A 21,293-nucleotide genomic window follows, 5' to 3' on the forward strand; every position below is an offset into this window, starting at 1 on the left:
TTTTCCCTTCTCACTGTCATTAATCAAAAGTCTACCACCTACTGCTGTGATGCCAGACATTATTAGGAAAGGGTTGTTTGCACCACAACAACATTCTTCATTAGGGAAAATTAAACTAAAACAGCAATCATATTGCAGATAGAGAGAGAGAAACATGTTTACAGGCGCAAATCGTCTTTACCTATGGAAACATTTCCTGCATTATTCATATTCAGCGAAGGTTCGATTTGTTGCCATGGCGGCACTTAAAGCCATCCTGGCTACTAGCTTGACTTGTATGAGCCTCCGGATATGTGCAATTGGTTTGACTTGCCTAGGCATAAATCAAAGGGCCCTGAAATAGCCTACAGACTAGTTGCATTCTGGCTGACCGCCCACCCAACCCTGTATCTTCTGTCCCGAGAGATACCCATCGCCTGCACTACAGCCTGCTAGACAGGAGGAGAGCTGAATGTTGCTTATGGTAAGCTGAACCATGTACAGAATTCAGAAAGGCAGCCACACCTGGCGGCTGATGGTGCAGGAAGAATGTGAAGGTGGGAGATGGAAAGAGAGACAGAGAGAGATGCAGGGCTATTTTAGTCACTGGTGACACTGGCAGCTGACCCTCAGCTGGCTGGAGCAGATGGTCTTTGTACTAAGACACAGTGAAGGCTGGTCGCTGCTAAAGCCACATCTGTGGAACGAGTTACGTCATGGACTTGCTAAAAAGGAATTAAACGGCAGAGAGAAACGAGCACAGAGGCTTGTTCCTCTCGTGCTCATTGAAGTAGCTTCTTTCCTGTGAGCTGCCAGTGGGAAACGGATGAGCTTTTCATAGAATCACAGAATTGTAGAGGGAGAAGGGACCCTGAGGGTCATCTAGTCCCACCCCCTGCAGTGCAGGAATCTCAACTAGATCATCAATGGCAGATGACCATCCAACGTCTGCTTAGAAACCTCTAAGTCTAATACATCTCGTAGGAGTCTGTTCCACTGTGGGAAAGTTCTTCCAGATGTTTGTGACTTCAAAAATTGGACATACTTTTCACAACCAGTCCTGCCTCTCTAAGATCTTGTTGGCTGCTGGATTGATCAACAGGACAGGAACCAGCATAGTATGGAAGAACAACTCCTTCGCCCTTCCTTGCTTTCCTCTCGAACCACTTCTGAAGACTTTGGAATGACAGGAAGTTGGAATGCAGGAACAGAGAAAGCTGCCACCTCACACAACTTGGTGCATCTAGGCCAGTATTGTCTACACTGTCTGGCAGCAGCTCTCCAGGATTGAAGATTGGGCAGATGGAGATGCCAGGATTGAACCTGAGACTTCCTGCATGCAAAGCAGGCGTTGTGCCACTGAGTTTAAGGCTCTTCCTGGAAAAAGCATTATATAGTCAGAGTCTGAGCCCAGAAACAAGTCCCAGAATTTTTAGCTGCTGTCTGCCCTGGATTTCTTGCCCACATTGGCACCCCCCCTTGGAGAAAGAGTTGCCTTAAGTAGTAGGGACTCCTGTTGGTACCAGCCTGAGATCAGCATATTATGCTGCCTTACACTGACTCAGGCCATTGGTCTACCTGGCTTAGTGCTGACTACTCTGACTGGCAGCCAGGACTCAACCTGGTACATCACATCACCTCTTACCTGATCATTTTAAGAAGGCCAGGAATTATACCTGGGACCTTCTGCATGCAAAGCATATGCTCTGTCACTGAGCTCTGGCAGTCCCCTGCTGCTCCCTTCTTTACTGATCTGGACACAAGGCCTTTCCCAACTGATCTTTGCCAACTAGATCAAAGTTCTCTAGTCCCCGGTGCATCATGCCAATCAGAGTCTTGTGAGTCACTGAGGCATCAAGCACTACGTTTGGTAGGCTTGCCATACGTCAGGAAAATTCCTGACATGTCCTTTTTTTCAGGTGTAAAAATGGCATCAGGGCGGAATTTTGCCGAACTGGCAAAATGTCAAGGAAAACCTGGATGTATGGAAAAAGCTTAAAATCACTATTTTGCGGGGAGGTTTGCCCAGGGTGTCAGGAATTTTGCTTTTTGAAATATGGGAACCCTATACATTTGGGTAAGAACACCTCTTCCAGGTAACACAAGCTATTAATATTTTCAGGCAGAGGAAGGATAGAAATGCAAATACCTAAACTCTAGCATATTGTTTGCATTCCCCAGCCAGCAGTCTTGGGTAAGACAGAGGACAATGTCATGTTGCACAGATATCAGTTACAAGTGACTGACTTTGCACACTCCATCTCAGAAATGACATTTTGCACTTTGGAAAAGGGCATGAGGCAGGACAGTGCACTGAAAACTGGCTTATACCAAGTCAGTCCATTGGTCCATCTAGCACAGTACTGTCTTCACCAGAGATAGGCAACTCTGTGCCCTTCTGATGTTGGCAAGGATGAGCCAAGGTTGAAGCAGAATTGTCTCAGGTGGTGAGCATGGGGTGCCTTTTGGATCCCTGTTCTCCTTGTTCCTGGGTGGACTGGGCAGGCTGGCCGGCCAATGGGGTCCTTTCTCAGAGCAAGGCATTCTGGGTGAGGTGTCTTGGAGAATGCCTTTGCCAGTCCTGTCCTTTGCCCCAGCAGCTATAAATGCCGCTTAAACAAGTTGCAAGAAATTATTTTTAAAGTCTGCGCTCAAGCTGTCATAGCAAACACAGCAGTGGCTCAGCCATTCTAGACTTCCTCTCCCAGAATGCCTCACTCTGAAGAAAAAGAAGAAGAAGAGAAGAAGAGTTTGGATTTGATATCCTGCTTTATCACTACCCGAAGGAGTCTCAAAGCAGCTAACATTCTCCTTTCCCTTCTTCCCCAACAACAAACACTCTGTGAGGTGAGTGGGGCTGAGAGACTTCAGAGAAGTGTGACTGGCCCAAGGTCACCCAGCAGCTGCATGTGGAGGAGCGGGGAAGCGAACCCGGTTCCCCAGATTATGAATCTACCGCTCTTAACCACTACACCACACTGGCTCTCCACTACACCTTTGGCCCTTTCTCAGAGTGAGGCTCAGACAGGGTGGAGCATGAAATACATGGAGGAATGGGATGGAGGAAGCAGGTGCTGCTGGCATCAACACAAAACGGAAGAGGTGGTGGGAAGAGAAGGAGGAGGATGTGGGCTGGTTGCACCCACCCTAGTTGTAGGGCTACAATGGCCATCACCCTAGTTGTAGGGCTACAATGGCCATCAGTCCTAGCCAGGGATGATGGGAGTTGTAATTATCTAGAGGGCATCATGTTGCCTACTTCTGGGTCACACTCACTGGCAACAACTTTCCAGGGTTCCACACACCTCTCCTGACTCTAACCTAGAGATGCCAGTGGATGAACCCTGGACCTTCTGAGTGCAAAGAACCCATATGATTTACCTCTGAAAATAAGGCATGTATACATTGAGGCATGTAGTATTGCCCATGAATGGACATATGTGGGCAAAATGCAGAGTCGCTTTCTGTTCCAGAACATCCACCCCATGGGTTCTAGTGGAACATTTTGGGGGCTCTGGCAGCGTTGCACCCCAGTGTGTGCCCTCTTGGAGCTATTCCACAGGTTTTTGCTCTTGCTCTTCGTCTGGTAAAATCTCAGCCTAGCGAAGCAGTTTTTGCTTCCTTTTTTTTTTGGTCAGCTTTTCTAATGTAGGCAAAGGCATGACATCAGCTGTGCAATTCAATATGTCTTCAATAAAATTACATGAGTCAAGCTTCAGCTACCAACCACTAGAGAAAATGTGGAATGCCTGCTTCGGTAGGATACTCATCCACTCATTATCCACTCTTCGGTGCGTCAGCCATGTAATTTGATTCTGCACTTAATATTTTGATGGCCATCAGATCACTGATTTGCTGCATAAGAAATTCCATCCTAAATTTTTTTTTATGTCAAGGAATCTAAAATTCAAAGTCTGGGATGAATATAAGAGTCTAGCCTAGTCCAGTACTGCTGACTAACTGGCTGCAGCTCTAGGGGGGCTGTGTGTCTTAATTTACGGAGCACAGTCCTCTGTTTGAAGGACTGTCTGGCAACAAAGCCGGTTAAAAGATTTTTAAAAACCATAGGAAGGGAGAGCAGGGGACTTGCAGTTGCTTATTTGACAACCCAGAAAGCAGACTGTGCAGGCACACAGTCACAGTCTCCCCCAATCCGCCAAGGCGTATTATATTTCCATTAAATTATAGAAATTATTTCTAAATCTGCATCTATACTTACAGATTTACATGTGGCTTTTCAATGCAAATCTGTGTCCGCTTTTTGCAGAGCAGCCTTCCATAGTCTCATGCAGGGATTGTTTTAACTGGAAATGTTAGTAACTGAGCATGGAACTTTCGGCGTGCCATACAGCAGGACCAGCCCAAGGTATTTTGCTGCTTGAAGCTGAGCAGCAAATAGCACCTGCTCCCCACAAATCAAGGTGCGTAGTGCCTAAGACCAGTCAAGTTATTTTGGCACCTGAGTCAGAAAATCTCACAAGTGCCCAGGGCCGGTCCACCCATGAGGCAAGGTGAGGCAACAGCCTTGAGCGGCAGAAGCCCATGAGGTGGTGCATTGGTGGCAGCACCAGTTTCCTGCAAGATCTCATGGAGCACACAAGATCAGATGCAGCGCAGCAGTGCATCCCCATTTTGCCTCAAGCAGCAAAATGGGATGCACTCAAATGAGAATAATAATGAAGTCCCAAATTAGCTGCCTTGAAGTGGCCATTTCCGTCTGCCTAATAACAGGGCCGGCCCTCCTACCAGGAAGCTTTGGCTCCTCTCCCCTGCAGTGCCTCTTTTGTGCCTCTTGCTCAAGTTAATGCTGAAATTGTTATTTTTTTTCATTTTCAGCAAAGGCAGGTTTGAATTGTGACATCTTTCATTTTCAGACCTTTTGCCACAGGTCACTTAGATAAGAGGTTTGTTTTCCTCCTTCCTTAATAAAAGTTCCTCCTTTCAGTGGCCTCCCAGCATTTCCTATGATGATTTAACACAAAGAACACAGCTGAGACTCTCCAAGCGGTGAGCACATTTGTCTTTCAAATGTGATTTTTGTTCCCTCCCCGCAAATGAACTACACCTTCCTTTTGTGAGCTGTGTGGTCTGATTAATGCAAGATCAAGGTCTCCCACTGGTTATACAGCTATGAAGGATTGCAACTCGCTGCTCCACTTCTCTGTTTTCCTTGGCCCATTGATCAAAGCGAGGGGCCACAGAAAGCAGGCGATTTCATGAGCCAAAGTAAGGCAGGATGAAAGAATAGGAAAGGAACGTGGACATGCTGCAATTGCGCGCAAATGCTGGAAATGTAAAAAGCATAATACAGAATGCAGAACTCAGCTTCCTAAGACTATAGATTTCCTAATTTCCCCCCCTTTTGTTCATGGACCGTCAGCCCTGCTCCCAACCTGCCTCAAATGCTTCTGCCAGCCTGGAATGTGGCCTTCAACTGTGATACTGTCTGCCTGGGTGGTGGATGGAAAGGAGTGTGTGTGTGTGTGTGTGTGTGTGTGTGTGTGTGTGTGTGTGTACAACCTCTAACTTTTGCATGCCTAGAATGTATCCTATTGTATAAAGGAAAGATTCTCATCCTTTCCTTTGGCCATGCCCACCAATGACAGGTGGCCCTTAGAAAGTCCCCCATGAATAAATGTGGCCCTCAGGCTCCCATGCTTGACATCAATGCTTCTAGCCACAACACTTTTTTGCCCACAAAGTAGTAAAGTATGCTGATTTACACACCATTATTCAAAACCTAATTTCTGTTGGGCTAAACAGAATTCTAGATCCCCTCCCAGTATTTAGCCTAGATCTGTATTATTCCCATCCACCTCTGCATAGATTTCTTTTCTTTTCAGCAGTGCCACATTGTCCCCCAGCACTGACACATTAATTCCACAATCCTGTTTATTCCAGCAATCATCCACTTTCCTGCTAGGGTTGTAAAAAACCTGCCTGACTCTGTAATTTTGTAGATGTAAATGAATTAAAAAGAGTAGGGTGTAGGGGGCCAATCCTTGTGTGAGTCATGCCACTGCAATACCTGCTTCTTTCTTAACAGCCTGTCCCGTTGACTTAATTTATAGTATTATAGAGCTCAGTAAATTATTGATATAATCACATAAAAGGAGAAGAAAACAGGAGCCACGTGATCTGCTTGGACTCCTTCTGGCAGGATTCCCCACTCGCTGTTTTTATTTTCTACAAATGCTAGGGAGGAAAAAGGATCCTGTGGCGATGCTCTATTCCAGAGACTTTATGAAGCACAAAATAAGAGGCAGGTTAAGGGACAGCAGGGACCCACCTAACACCCTGGTTTGGGACTGGAACCAAAAACCACATAGCTCACGGGCAAAAGTAATCCTCCATGAGTAGCAGACGAGGAGACGGACCAGCTACGAAAATTGTAGCAGCAAGCTGGCTGCTACTTCACCCTCACGGCTCGGTTGTGCCTCAGCCTCCATGAATTAGTAATCATTTACGAGGCTGTGATGTTTCTAACGCTGACTCATTTCCCTCCCCTTCTCAGCCACCATGGTGTAAAATAGTAGTAGCTTCTGCTGGAGCGATTACTCAGAGAGCAGAACCAAATCATCGGAATGATTCTGCAAAGAATCAGTTGCTGGTCTGGACTGCTGCAGATTGCTGCTGGAAGAATATATCTGTAAGTGGGGGCCTGCAAAAATTCTGTTAATATATCTGCAAGTGCGGCCTCCAACAAAATGTTGCTGCCCAGGATCCCACTCCATCCCCCCCCGCCAGCCACATTTCCCATGCCCCCTTCCTATCAGTCACTCAGCTTTCTGTGGCCACTGAGCATGCTCAGTTCTCACTGGGTTGCTTTGTGGCCCAGCCCATCAACACCCCACTTTAGGGTTTTCCCCTCAAATAACATTGTATGCATCTGCAAACATCTCCCAAGGCTGCTGATACATTTCTCTTGTGAATGGATGGTGCTATTTTGGCAACATAAGGTTCAGGGAATAAAGATGCTGTTGGTAAATCGGGGTGGCAATCCTCTTTGCGTTTCTGCATGTGAGCATCCAGAAACATCAGCTTGGCCTGATGGGAATTGTAGTCCAAAACACCCCGGAGGACCCTATGCTGAGAAAGACCGTTCTAATAATTTGTTTCTACTCTCAGTGGCTCAAGGTGCCTGCAGTGAGCTGAGGTGGTAGACTTGTAAATTGGTAGAATGTACTCCAGCACTTCAGGAGACGTGGGTGGCGCTGTGGGTTAAACCACAGAGCCTACGACTTGCCAATCAGAGGTTGGCGGTTCGAATCCCCACGATGGGGTGAGCTCCTGTTGCTTGGTCCCTGCTCCTGCCCACCTATCAGTTCGAAAGCACGTCAAAGTTCAAGTAGATAAATAGGTACCACTCTGGCGGGAAGGTAAACAGCGTTTCCATGTGCTGCTCTGGTTCGCCAGAAGTGGCTTAGTCATGCTGGCCACATGACCTGGAAGCTGTACGCTGGCTCCCTCAGCCAATAAAGCAAGATGAGCGCTGCAACCCCAGAGTCGGCCACGACTGGACCTAATGGTCAGAGGTCCCTTTACCTTTACCTTTACTCCAGCACTTCAGAATGCTGCTGGTGGTTCCACATTTTTGAATGCTAGTTATGGTAGAATCATAGAGTTGAAGGGACCACGAGGGTCATCTAGTCCAACCCCCTGCAATGCAGGAATCTTTGGCCCAATGCGGGGCTCAAACTCATGACCCTGATATTAAGAGTCTTATGCTCTACCAACTGAGGGGATCTGCACTTGCAAAATTGCATAGTAAAGTAGTGAGAAAGCGGAGGTTCCATATATTCTAGGTGTGTTCGTTTTTAAGCATGCTATTTGAAGGAGTTATAAAATACGTATTTGATCAAATATGGCATGCCAACCAGATGTCTAAGATTTATTGGTTTTTTTGAAAATAGCATCCGTACCTTAAAAGAAATCCTAAGGTAAACAGTGAAAGTGCAACATAAGAATACACAGCCAGCGGTCTAAAGCATAGAATATGATTTAACCTAGAGAAATGGAGGGGGGGAGGATGCCTGTGAAAGTTCAGCCCCCCCTTCTTATTCATGTAATCAATAAAACAGTACCAATCAGTTGGAAATGAGTCTTTGTGTCTCTGTCACCTAGCTATCTGTATTTTGTTGGTCAATTGCCAAACCCTATTAAGCCAATTTGATAAGGATGTCCCTTCCAAATATTTCCAAAGTTGGGCCATAACAAGTCCAGCTGCTAACAACACACAACCAATAAGAGAGATGTGGTTATCACCTCAGGATTTTGAAGGCATGGCAAGCACAGCTCCAGGATAGGAGGCAAGAGACCCATGAGTGGGGACCCTTACTCAGCAAGAGGCAGAGAATGCAGAAGCTGAAGAGATGCTTCCCATTTGGTCCTTCTCTGGCTCTCAACCTTCTCTGCTGCTTCCCAGAAGGCTTTTGCTGCTTCCAGGAGATGACAGGTACAGGTGTCTGGAGTTCCTTGCTCCATAAAAGCACCTGAAATGAGTTACGGGCAAGATAACCGGTACTGTTGGTTGTAGACAAATGCTCCCTCTTGGTGGCTGCTCAAGAGAGGTCTGGAAGACCACAAGTGTGAGCAGACAGAATGGTTCTGCTTGCGTGTCTGCTTCTGAGAAGCTATGGGATGCATTGGTGAGCGATAAGAGAAAGGACAGATCAGGCAGGAAGTGGAAAGGTAAGAGGTGGCCCATGACTTCTGCTGGAGAATATCACTCCCATTGCACCACACTGTTGTTGGGTGGCAGCAACGAAAGCATCAGAAGGTGTAGCTATGTCAGTCTTCTCAAGCTCTAGTGGCTTTGTATGGAAGTTCAAGCACGTGTACTAGACTGTATCATGGTAGCATTCAATGATATTATGGTCAGTAGCACTGAGCCTCTTGCCAGTAGGGCCAGCTAAGAAGGTGCCTGAAAAGGGGTCTGGGTACAGCAATAAGAACCAAAGGCATCACATTACTCTCAGATTGCTGTAAAAGCTTTTGTCAAGCTTCTGGTCACAAGCCATATTTTGGAAGAGCGGGAAAAAACAAACATGTATGCATCATACTCACTCCTCGCCCCCCTCCATGCAGTGAGCTCATGTCATAAGCATTGTGGGAGTCATTTCCAAAAAATAAATAAATTGGCAGCCATTTAGTGTTTACTGGAATAAAACCAATTTAGCAGAAATAATGTCCTTAGAAATGCTCTAATGTAGCCTATGCCCACATTAAGTACGGGGAAAATGGAAATCACAGAAGTGTTATTTTTCATTCTGTTATTTTTTGTTATCTTTTAATTGACAACCTATAAATTATAGGCTGAAAAGCACTTGTATTGGATACTGATACTGCACTTGTTCTGCATTTGGAAATATGCCAGAGAATACTTTAAAGGGTGGGGCTCACGTTTTGGCCAAAGCTCAAAGATGGCATTTTAGAATGCTTAAAACCAAAACAATTACATGTGATTTTCTCTCCCAGTTTGAGCCTTGTCAGGACTGATACTGACATGCATTTAAGACACTGGTTTTACAAATCACATCAGTGATTCATAAATAGATACAGACTTTAAATGAACCTTCCCCAATCAGGTGCTTGCTAGATGTTGTGATGAACAACTCTCATCAGCCCCAGCCAGTTGTGGTCCAAAACATCCGGCTAGGGACAATTTGGGGGAAAGCTGCTTTAGACTGTGAGCAATTTGAGGAGAGAAATCCAGCTTCTTCCTCTTTTGCATAACATCATAAATATTTACAGAGAGCCCCTGAGAGCTTGAGATGAAAGCCTAAATAAATTAAATCAAAACTGAAGAGAAACAAGGATGTTACGTGAATCCATTTTCCGATCAACTTTGTAGGCCATAAGCCTAGAGAAACGCTTCAGGCCCTTCTTAGACAAAGCTTGTCTCCCACAAGAAGCCACAACTTTGACAGGTATGTGAGCTGATGCAGCAACTGGTGGATGGATACTTGGTCTAAGGTTTTCTTTTAATTGCTTCTTTCCTGCCTGGGCAATTTGCCTTTCCTGGCTTGCTAATACTAGATTTGTTGACACCACAGAGGCTCTTAGGAAACTCCATTATACCAAGTCAAACTATCTGCCCAACTGGTCTTGAATTGTAGACTCTAATCTGCAGCAGGAACTCAAGCAAAGGTTTTTCATACCACCTGCCACTTCTAACTGGAGACTAAGCTTGGGAACGTCTGCATGAAAAGCGCACACATGTGTTTTGCTACTCAATGATGGAGCTACTTACAAATCTGGGCTCCAGTTCCGGTTCCAACTAGGGATATGGAGAAGAGGAGATTGAGAGGAGATATGATAGCCATCTTCAACTATCTAAAGGGCTGTCACATGGAAGGTGGAGAAAGCTTGTTTTCTCCTGCTCAGGAGGGTAGGGGACCCAAACCAATGGCTTAACATTACAAGAAAGGAGATTCTGACTAAACATCAGGAAGAACTTTCTGACAGTAAGAGCTGTTTGACAGTGGAACTGTCGGGAGGTGGTGGACTCTCCTTCCGTGGAGGTTTTTAAGCAGAGGTTGGATGGCCATCTCTCATGGGTGCTTTAGTTGAGATTCCTGCATTGCCGGGGGTTGGACTAGATCACCCTTGGGATCCCTTTCAGTTCTACAGTTCTAAGATTCTGTGACTCTAAGTAGAAGGGTGTTGTGCAATTTATGCTCCACATGTTGCAGCTGTAGCAACCCTCTTTTGTCAGAAGTTCCTAGTTGTGTGAATAAAATATGTATGTTATATTAAAAATGTATGCCAGTAGAATCTATGGCATTGCTCCTTCCATGTTACTTTGGGCTTCTGGCATTACAGGAACAGCATGAAGGGAAATAAGCACAGCGGCAGCTCCCACTGCTAGCAGTTTTGGGGTCACAAGGGACCCTGAGACCCAGGAGGAATTCAAACCTCTCTGCTAGATCATCATTTGGTTAAGGCAGCTCATATTCTTCAATCTGACCGAGACCCAGTGTGCCTCTCTGAGAGTGCTGCAGCTTTGTCCAGATTTTTAAAAGGGTTCTGAGATCATACGAATTCATACAGGCTAATTCATGCAAAAAAGTGCTTTTTAAAAAAAGTTTAAAGAATGCCGGTTAACAGCTGCATTGGTTTTTTGTCCAAATTCACATTGCTTTTAAGATGAATTTGCTGCCTTACCTGTTGATCATGAAGAAGTGATATATATCCAAAATGTCACTGAAACACTGAATGCCATTTAAAATTAATGAGACCACTGCTATTTTTTTCTTCTTTTAGAAAATTCAAAAACAGACCATATTATGAATGGAATATAGTGCCACTGACAACAACCTGGGAGCTTACTGGTAAATGGCTATAGATAATTATTGATAAATGGCTTTATACCTGGCATCATTTTGATAGCTAACTTTTCCTCGGCCAATACTGTGTTTTAACTACATATAATGGTGGGAGAAGGTTTCCTAGTAATTAAGTTCCTTTAGAGTTCTGGAGTAGGTCCAGAGGGTAGAGCTTGTCTGTACCATGCAAATGTCCTCAACTTGCCTTAACAAAATAAAATAAATAAAATAAAAATTTGCCTTGTTTGAATTTGCATTTGCTAAGGTTGTAAGATCATAAGCAGAATCTTTGCTGCAAGAAACAAAAGATATGTGCAGTCCAGAATTTTGTATCCCACAGTGGTCAACCAGATGCTCTACAAAAATGCTGCCTCTGGGTGTTAATAGTAACTGATGTTCTGGTGAGATTGCTTCAGGGACCCCATTTGTTGTTGGAGGGGCAGAGAAAGGACCTATTTTACTGCCCAGATACAACTATGTTAAATTCCCAGATTTCTCCTCTTGGGGGCTAGTGATCTGCTGCCTCATTTTGTTGCACATCACATGTGTCATGCCTAACATCCATTGATGCCTATTATCTAATTGAGGCCTATTATCTAATCCCCTTTATAATCTAAGTCAGCACCAAAGGCACAGCCTCCCATTTGGCAGAAGTAGTCCACCAGGGACTCAAACCAGCATCTGCGGAAGACATTTATCATTTGCTCATCAGATGGCTCCAACCAATGAAGCTGTCTGAGCGTCACTTGCCACTGTATGCTTGTGTTTACATTTCAGCTAAGACTGAGTGGCAGACCTTTTGCCCAAGCCACTTAAAACTATAGCTATTCAAGTACACATAGGATTATCACAGGAGGTGGAATGGCCAAACAGAACACGAGACTAGACTGTGGTACAGAGGAATGCTCAGCATGAGCTGCCTGGTGCAGGAATCCAAAAACCTTGAATGGCAGAAATTGGAAATAAACAGTAGCAGATCCCACACAGTTACTATCCTAATACTTAACTATACTTCTAAAACATTCAGTATCAATCCGGTATATATTCTTGCTCTATGGTACAGTTATGAGAATGGGAACTTCAGCACCTAGGACAGCACCTCTGCATTTTGATATCCTACCCTACCATTCATCCATTCATCTGGGCACACATGCATCTTTTACATCACTGAAGCTGCCTTTTACCAAATCATTGACTCATCTAGATCAGTACTAGAGTTGGGTAATCTGTGGCTCAGGCCCAGCCAGAATAGCCAATGGTCAGGAATGATGGAAGCTATAGTTCAACAACAGCTGGAGGGGCCACAAGCTTTCCATTTATGGACTATGCTGATGGACAGCTGCAGTTCTTCGGGTCTGCAGACAAGGGTCTTTCCTTACCCTGTCTAGAGGTGCTGGCAATTGAACATGGGACCTTCTGCATGCAAAGCATATGCCCTGTCACTGAATGACAACCCTTCTCCTAAATGCTGAGCAGATTTCTCACCACTTTGTGCCTCCAGTCATTCCATGTCCATAGCTAAGCACTATGCCATAGTTAGGTATGTATTGTGGTTATTGTGCTATTGTATTTTGGCTGTTTTCTGTGAACCACTTAGAGAACAAATGTGTTAGTGGAATACGCAGTATATAAATAAACTGACTAAGGTTATGGGCAGTGGAGGTTAGGAGCATAGGAGAGCCTGACTGCTTCAATAACTGAAGATGCACAAAATAGAGACAATTTAAAATGGGCTAGGACTTAAATCAAGATGCACGTTTCTGAAAAATGCCTGAAGTGGAAACGCAATGGAGAGACACAAAGGCACAAGTGCAGGAGAACATATTCGCTGATGCAAGTGAGCATGGAAGAATGGAGTGCCATAAAACCCCAGATAAATGGCACTGCATTTATGGTGTTTTAAACAAGCACAAATAAAGAAATGTGATTTGATCGGAAGGGGAGCCATGCACCATACACTGGAGGCAACATCACTAAACAAATCACCAATTCTAAAAGCAAAGCAACAATGCACAGCAATTAGAGGCACTGCAAATACAGTAATAGGGAACAGAAATGTAAATTGAAAACTGCCTTGTCTACTGGATGACAGAAATGGTGCTGATAATCTGGAAAGTGACATCTAGGTTATATCCAACATAAGAATGAGAGCCTTCGCTGTGTCAGACCAAAGCTCCGCCAGCCTGCAGTTTGATTCCAGCTGTGCCTAACCAGATGCCTCCAGGAAGGTTGCAAGCAGGGCGTGAAGACATCAGTCCTCCTTTGCTGGTTCAGAGCTTCTGTTGATAAGACTCTAAACATGGAGTCTTAATTTGGCTATCATGTCGCTATAAATTCTCATATTCTCCATGAGCTTGTTTCACCCTTTTATAAAGCCATCTGAGCCATATAGCTAAAATGGTGCCTTCCAAATGGTATTGGACTCCAACTCTCATCAACTTCAGCCAGTCAGGGATGATAGGAATTGTAGTCCACCAACATCTGGAGGGAACCACATTGGCTATCCCAGATCTAAGCTTTTGACTATTACAAGTTCTTTGGTAATGTATTCAGACAGCTAATTATGTGTGAAGCCATGCATAGATGTGGTTGTTATCTGAAGTGCTTCATGTGCACCCCCTGAGGGGTGTGTGGAGGGTAGTAACAGAAGAACAGGCATTTTTAGTGGTGGCTCCCGGATTGTGGAATGCTCTCCCCAGAGAGATGTGCCTAGTGCCATCCTTATCAACTCTTAGGCACCAGCCAAAGACATTCCTGACTCAAGTGACATTCCACATATTAGGCTCTTAACTGGGGTCACATGGTATAAAGACACCTTAGCCTACAAAGGTGTTCATCTTTTAGCAGGCTGGGGTAGGATTTGCATTTTTTTATATTATTGCAGAATGAGCACTTTTAGTTAATGGCGTTCTTTTATCTTTTTGACGTATTCTACATTTTGTGTTACGAATGCTTTTGCCATTGTAAGTCCCTTTGAGACCTTAATGTAGTAAGCAATGCATAAATGCAACGAATTAATAACAAAGACTTTCTGTGTGAAAACTGCATTGTATAAAAAGGCCCCCATTTACCTTTTTTAGTTTACCCCAGAGGTAGATCTGGCCCTCACTTCTAAGTGAAGCAGTCACAAGCACATTTGCTTGGTGGCCTGTAAGAGTGCTGGTGAGACGGTAAGTAAAAGCCATTTGGAACAATAGGTTGTAGTAAATTGGACATACAACTGAGGGTACCCTCAAGCAGAGCTGGAGCCAATCCCAGTTCCCTTACTATTGTATCTACAAAGCACACAGTCTTGCAAACATACACCACCACAGTAATATATTACATTGCTGCACTTATTTGCAATATCCTTTACAGGTATAACTTCAGCTTGTGCAATGAATGAAGCAGCCCTAAGGTTGTCAACATCTGGCATGTGAAAGATGCTTCTGAACCACCACTAGCTTCATGCCAGTGAAGATGAGTTCAGCAGGTGAGGGTTTTTCATCCAGGACAGCTGTGTCATGGAAAGTTCTGCACCTGTTCATCCTCTCCATGCTCTGAAAGGTATAGGAACCAATTGGGGGTTAGGGATTGGAATAAGGCAGATCAACTGGGATAGCCAAGTGAGACATGATAGTTGGGGCCAATATAATTACTCTATGCAGCTGTAAAGAGTCAGGTTAGGATCTAAACCCCACTTAGTCATGAAGCTCACTGGGTGACCTTAGACCAGTCATTGCCTCTCAGACTAACCTACCTCACAGGGTTGTTGTGGGGACTGAGGAGGGGGAGAACCATGCTACCTTGAGAAAATAAAGGTGGAATATAAAAGAAATACTTAAAATGCAAACCCTGTGTGGTCACACTTTAATCATAGCATTGTAGAGTTGGAAGGGACCTCCAAGGGTCATCTAGTCCCACCCCCTACAATGCAGGAATCTCAGTTAAAGGATCCATGACAGATGGCCATCCAACCTCTGCTTAAAAACCTCCAAGGAAGGAGAGGCCACAACCTTCAAAACATTTATTCTGGAGTTCTGTTAATGGGACTATTCTGGAGCAAACCACAAACCTATCAGTACCACCATAAAAAGCTTTCTTGGATAGGGAAGAGTCTTTTGTTCCCTTTTTTTGCTTTGAGTATCTGTAGCTGATTTTGGCAAGAAGACCCTCAACTCCTTTAACAACAACAGCCTGTATAATAGCAATGGCAGATACAGTCCTTTCCAACATCAGACCTGCCCAATAATCTGGAAGATAGATCTAATGGATTGAGCCAGATACCTGCAATCTTCTGTCTTTTGCTTATTTCTCTCTCCCCACCCCCAACTCATTTCCTCTCAATATATTGATGATTTTGCCATCATCTATATTCTCTGCGAGGGATGCGGGTGGCGCTGTGGGTAAAAGCCTCAGTGCCTAGGGCTTGCCGATCGAAAGGTCGGCGGTTCGAATCCCCGCGGCAGGGTGCGCTCCCGCTGCTCGGTCCCAGCGCCTGCCAACCTAGCAGTTCGAAAGCACCTCCGGGTGCAAGTAGATAAATAGGGACCGCTTACCAGCGGGAAGGTAAACGGCGTTCCGTGTGCTGCGCTGGCTCGCCAGATGCAGCTTGTCACGCTGGCCACGTGACCCGGAAGTGTCTGCGGACAGCGCTGGCCCCCGGCCTCTTGAGTGAGATGGGCGCACAACCCCAGAGTCTGTCAAGACTGGCCCGCACGGGCAGGGGTACCTTTACCTTTACCTATATTCTCTGCTTCCGTCTGCCCTAGCGTTCCTTACTTTTGCTCTTTTTCAGTTTGTTTCATAATCTGATGCATAGAAGGGGTTTCGTGGGGTGGGGAGGGGAGATGGCAGAGACACATGAAGGATGCATTATTTCTATGTGATCCATCTGTGTTTATCCGTTCACTCCACTATCTCTCACTCTCAGTTTCTATTAATCCTCAGCTCATCACTCTTAAATCCCTCGTGCCCTCTGATTCATTTACTATGCAGGCCACTAACAATTTAAAACAACAACAATAACCCACCCTTTGAGGTGACTCCTCCGAGATCCCTCGATGTTAGGTAGCCCTCAAAATTATGCCCCTACTTTTTGGATATGGGCCGTGAAAGAAAGTGGGTTTTCCACTTGAAATCAAAGGAGCATGTCCCTGCCTGCTGTGCGTGTGTTTGCATGGGGGGCGGGGGCGGGGGGGGGTAGACGGAAAGACACTTGGGGGCAAATCTCTCCAGCGAATTTTCCTCTCCATTGCCCAGAGGGAGGAAACACCATTGCAACCCTCCCCGGCACCCTTCCTGCTGGCAGCGTATTATCATCTACTCTCACAAACGCCAGAGACGGTGTATATGAAGCCATCATAGTCCTTATCGCCCTTCAGTTATGAAACAGGAATAACAACAACACCCTAAACGGAGCTGGCGAGACTGAACAGTAACTTGGGGAAACCCCAGCTGGAATCAAATTTTCACCTCTGCTGCTAGGATTAGGCAAGGCTCTCTGCTTCAAAGCACGTCCTTCTTCCTGCAACACGGGATATATAATAAAACTACACCTTACAAAGTGATTGCACAGCGTGCTCTGAGATAATATAACTAAAGCGATTTGTATATTCGGGGCGGGGGCGACACAAATGCTTAGCATTGCTGCTGCTGCTGCTGCTTCCAATGGTGATGTTGAGGACAGACGAAGCACCCTCGACTGTCCATTGAATGAGCCTCTGGCCATGAGTGGAGTTTTATAGAGCAGGGGACAGAAGGAAGTGATTGCCAGGAGTCCTCTGCAAGTGAGGAAGGAGTCGGACTAAACCCCCTTCTCAACCATGGGGGGAGTGTGTGGGGCGCTCCTCTTACCCCTTCGCCCTAGGGAAACTCCTCCCATTCCGCAAACATCAAGAAAGTACTTATAAAAGACCCTCCCTGGAACTCACATGGGAGACATCCCAAGCAAGGGAAGGGAGCTGAAGGTGGCTCCTGCGTCCTCTTTCATAATTTCCCTCTTCTTCAGCATCCGAGGAGTAAGGGGATGTAGCAGAAAACCCTGGGCTGCCCAAACAGGCAGCTACTCAACTCTCGAGGGTCCGCTTCCCGTAGGGAACTCTGCACCACGCCTCAATTCAATGGTGGTGTCCCTTGTGGCGTCCCAAATTTGGAATGAGGGAGAGGGCAAAAATAAAACTAATACTAATAGGGTGGATGCATCACCTTTCATCTCTCTCTCTCTCTCTCTCTCTCTCTCTCTCTCTCTCTTTCTTTCTCTCTCTCCCTCTGTCTGCCCCCCATCCCCCTTCCCCGCCCCCCAATAATCGCCTTAGCAGGCTCTCTGCGGGAGAGGAGAGCCGGAGGGAGGGCGTAAAATGGAAGCGGAGAGAAAAGACCCATCGCTTACCCCGCGCGGATGCTGCTGGATGAGCTCAGGACTGGAGAGGCGGCGGTGGCGGCGAGGGTGGTCCAGGAGCTGCGCGGGGTCCCGGTGGAGGATGCCGGAGGAGGCTGGTGCTGAGGGAGGGGGCTGGCTGCACCTGCCGCTCCAGGATCTCCGCGGCTTCCCTCCCTGGAGAGACCCAAGCGGGGGTGGAGGGGGCGCGGGGAGGATGGTGAGAGGCCGGCTGTCGCTCAGATGCACAGAATCCACCCCCTCCCCTCTCTCCCCGGCTGCCAATCAAACCCGGGGTGGGAGGATCCAGCTGGGATGGAGAAGGAGGAGGAGGCGGGAGCGGGGCTAACTCCCGAGTTGTTCCAAGGAGAGGCGAGGCTGCTGCAGGCTTTTGAGGCGGGCGCCTCTGATGCCCTGCGCAGGGGCGCTGGCAGGAGACCTCCGGGACGCGGCGCTGCTTTCAGCACCAAGGACAGCTCCCGCTGGCCGCTGGCTTGCAGGCAGGAGGCGAGCGGCTCGCTGCAGCCCTCAATTATTCAGCGCTGCTCTCTCTCTTTCTCTCTCCTCCTCCCTCCCGTGCCCACGTGATCCGCTCAGCAGCACCAGCAGCAGGAGCCGCGAAGACAACCATCCTTCCCCACCACGTGTTAGTCAGGCTCAGACAGCGTTAACGTGGCCCCCACGGAGATAACCCCACCACACCCTGGAGCCAGCGGGCCCTCTCTTACCCTGGCCAACCTCTCGCTTTGGGCTGGAATTCATAGGGTAATCTTGTCTATGTGTGACAAAAAAGGAAGCCAGGCAGTTTCTCTCTCTGTGCATGTGCTAATACTTTGACAAGGAGCCACCGATCCATTCCTATGAAGTTTTTTCTCTACACCTGCTGCTTACCCCCTCCTCGCCCCACATTCCTCCTGCCCAATGATGGCTTGATAGCATCAGAAGAGTTGGAGAGGGGCCTTGAAGAACACCTAGTCCAACGCCCGCCTTCATGCTTTCCGAAGCCAGCGTTGAGAGCATCACCAACCAAGTGGTGCAGTTAGGGAAGGTTAGACTCTGGATTCAATCCTTTGGAGAATAAGGTGGGCACTTGTCTTTAAATGGAAATGTGTGTTACTTCACTTTCTTCAATTGGTCGTAAGTGCTGACACTACTCCATTCCTCTGATGGTGCTTTGACTGCATTCCATGTTACGTGTCACTGCCCTGGGACCAAATGGTGAAGGTTGGGTTATAAATAAGTAAATAAATAATGATCAGCCCCAAAGTCCTACCTGGATGTTACCGCTGTTCTCAATAAATGGCTGTCCAGTCTCTGCTTGAAGATCTTGACCAGAGGCAGTGTGGGAACCCCACCAAACCTCTAGGTATAGAATCATAGGAAAGTAGCAAGGAAACATAAAGTAAAAAATATATCTCCCTTCCATCCATACACATAGTGTCTTCTTCTGGCAGCCACCCACAGAGCAGCTGGAAGTTAACTTGTGATGCAGTCTTTGCTGGAAAGGTGTGGGAATTAGGAATATAGGAAACTCCATTATGCAGAGTCAGATCATCGGCGCATCTAGTGCAGTATTGTCTACACTGACTTGCAGTAGCTCCCCAGGGCTTCAAGACATCTTCAAATATCTCAAGGGCTGTCACATGGAGGAGGGAGCATGCTTGTTTTCTCCTGCCTGGGAGGATAGGACTTGAACCAATGGCTTCAAGTTGCAAGATAGGAGATTCCGACTAAACATTCGGATAAACTTTCTGACAGTAATTGCTGTTCAGCAGTGGACAGACTCCCACGAGAGGTTGTGGACTCTCCTTCCTTGGAGGTTTTTATGCAGAGGTTGGGTGGCCATCTGTCACGGATGCTTTAGCTGAGATTCCTGCATTGCAGGGGGTTAGACTAGATACCCCTTAGGGTCCCTTCCAACGCTAAGATTCTATGATTCTATGATAAACAAGACTTAGTGTTTGATCTCTGGTTTTACATGCGGCTGCCATGTCTTAGATCCTTTGATGCCACCTCTGAATGCCATTCTGTGCTGCTTATGTATCCCTTCTTAATTTAGTCATGCACAATCGATGGATGACAAAGCCCATTTAATGTTCACAGGGGCAGGGAATAAGAGACACTCTAGCTCATCTGTAACATATAAGCACTCTGGAGACATTTGTCTGCATGCCAGGCTTGATGGTGACTGGTGTGTGTGTGTGTAGGGTCTTTTTAGCAGCGTTCAGAATGCTCTTTCTTGAGAAACCTGACTGGTTCTTTTCCATGCCGAGTTAAGATCTTTTTCTCTCTCCCAGGGTTTTTAAATGTATAATTTACATTTGATGCTGCTTGATCCCTGTTTTATTGCTGCATTTATTGCTGTTTTAAACTGCCATTTAATCACAGTTATTCCTGTGTTAGATATGGAATTGTTTTGGTACTGTTGTTAAAAATTTTTTTTTGATGTTTTATTGATTTTAGTTGGCTCACTTGGAAGCCTTGGCACAAACAAACAAACATTCACATATCACTGAGTGGCAAACTTGAATTTGCCACTATGTGCGTACACTTAACAAGGAACTAGGGCCAGTCCTTACTCCGTTTATCAGGGTATCCCAAACTTGGGTCTCCAGCTGTTTTTGGACTGCAACTCCCATCACCCCATAGCTAGCAGGACCAATGGTCAGGGATAAGGAGAATTTCATTATGAAACTCAATATGGCATTCGTAGGGTGATTCCCATGTGGCCTCTTATCCTGGTATCGTTTGAGTAAAGGCTACTGTTGAATGCTTACCATTCCTGAGAGCTGTCTCAGGTCCTGTAGAACCTGATGCCATCCCAGTGAACCTGTTAGAACATTGAGGATAAGAAATCTGTCACTCTAGATGCAGTTGGACTTAACACTCATCACCCCCTGCCAGCATGGCCAGTGGTCAGGTATGAAGGGAGTTATAGTCCAATAACATGTGGAAAGCCATAGCTTACCCATCCCTGCTGTACCTGCTACCTGCTACATAATGCTGGGTGACTCTCCATAGACTCACACTCTGTGAATGCGCAAGACAGTGGCTTAAGCTGTTCTCTCACAGAGCTTCCCATGCTCCGTGGACTTGAAGAAGTTCCTTACTGAAAATAGAAGACTCCATGTTGCCCATTACTGAGCATCACTAGCCTTACACAAGCGCTGTGTATCTTACGGGCATTATTCACTCCAACATGTCTGTTCTGTGCAGGACATTTTGCACAGCTCCACACTATGTGCCCGAGTCTGTTTGTATAAGAAGGATTTCAAAATGCAAAATCATTGTTTAGAGGAAGTGCCAGGAGCAATTATATGATTAGTTTTTGCAGGCCATTCTTTAGGTCTGATGAGTCAGGATGTTCACTGGGCAAAGGTTCTTATTCTAATTTGTTTAAATGGCAGCCAGCAGGATCATTCCGTGACCAGCCAGTTGCTTCGAGTCATCATTTGTGCTGTGCTTTTGGATGAAGACCAGGTGGAAGCCTGGATTCTAACAGTTATTTTTAGAAAGGTGTCCAGAATGCTGGGACGTGAATGTTTTGTGCAGATTTGTTCAACAATCCACTAAAACCCTCATACTCATGAGTCACAATGGTCTTTTGGAGGTCACAATGACTGCTATAC

General features: G+C 46.1%; 1 protein-coding gene across 2 annotated transcripts in view; it reads right to left on the reverse strand.

Moving 5' to 3' along the window:
• Positions 1 to 18,288, reverse strand: part of SLC7A14 (solute carrier family 7 member 14) — a 50,560-nt gene extending 32,272 nt beyond the window's left edge. Inside the window, exon 1 of one of the 2 annotated variants that reach the window (XM_053390538.1) lies at positions 17,677 to 18,288. The gene's annotated coding sequence lies outside the window, so the exon portion shown is untranslated. Of the gene's footprint in view, positions 1 to 17,218; positions 17,390 to 17,676 lie in introns of those variants that run through there. The other variant, XM_053390539.1, reaches the window with a different exon arrangement.
• Between the last annotated feature and the right edge of the window lie 3,005 nt (positions 18,289 to 21,293).

The sequence above is a fragment of the Podarcis raffonei genome, chromosome 5 (assembly GCF_027172205.1).
Source record: "Podarcis raffonei isolate rPodRaf1 chromosome 5, rPodRaf1.pri, whole genome shotgun sequence".
Lineage (NCBI taxonomy): Eukaryota > Metazoa > Chordata > Lepidosauria > Squamata > Lacertidae > Podarcis > Podarcis raffonei.